Source organism: Orycteropus afer, unplaced genomic scaffold (assembly GCF_000298275.1).
Source record: "Orycteropus afer afer isolate SDZICR_OR568_19922 unplaced genomic scaffold, OryAfe1.0 scaffold00112, whole genome shotgun sequence".
Taxonomy (NCBI): Eukaryota; Metazoa; Chordata; class Mammalia; order Tubulidentata; family Orycteropodidae; genus Orycteropus; species Orycteropus afer.
Genome location: NW_006921699.1, coordinates 5,915,641 through 5,916,349, shown reverse-complemented (window position 1 = coordinate 5,916,349; position 709 = coordinate 5,915,641). Strand labels below are relative to the sequence as shown.

Genomic DNA, 709 nt, shown 5'->3' with positions numbered 1-709 from the left:
ATAATAAAAGGGGTGAGCAATTTTACCAGTAGAGGTATAGGTACACTATTGGCATCTTACTGCCACTCACTGCCATTAAGTTGATTCCAACTCATAGCAACCCCCATTGGGTTTCTATGGCTGTATGTCTTTATGGAAGCAGACTGCATCACCTTTCTTCTGCAGAAAGGCTGGTGGATTTGAACAACCAACCTTTTGGTTAGCTGCCAAATGCCTTAACCACTATAGCCTCTATAGCTCCTTTTTCTATTGGCATAGTATAGAGGAAAAAACAAGTCAATTCTGAGCTTTACTTTACAAAGAACAGTGATTCTAGCCTTTTCAGAAACCCCAAAGTCCTGCTAGACCTTCTTCCTTCCTCAAACACAAAATTCATAGTTTAGGAGTGATTATATCCATGGGATTGTCTTGTACTTGTTTTGAAGGACACAGGCTTGGAGAACAATTATGATTTATAATCCAGCTCCCTGCCTTGATAGCTTGACTTTGATCCAGTCATTTAATTATGATGGGCCATTTTCCCCAACTTAAATAAAGACGAAAAATACCTGTGATCTGCCCATTTCATATGAGTGTTTTGCCATCCACACATTAAGAAAGAAAATGCTTGCTTCAGGAGCACATGTACTAAACTTGGAATGATATAGAAAAGATTAGCATAGCCCATGGGAAAGATGACAAGCAAATTTATGAAATATTTTGGTTTTCT

General features: G+C 38.4%; 1 non-coding gene across 1 annotated transcript; it reads left to right on the top strand.

Annotated features, from left to right (window-relative positions):
- The first annotated feature begins 607 nt into the window (after positions 1 to 607).
- Positions 608 to 709, top strand: LOC122150269. The gene has a single exon (XR_006163572.1). It is a non-coding gene; the product is annotated as a U6 spliceosomal RNA (small nuclear RNA).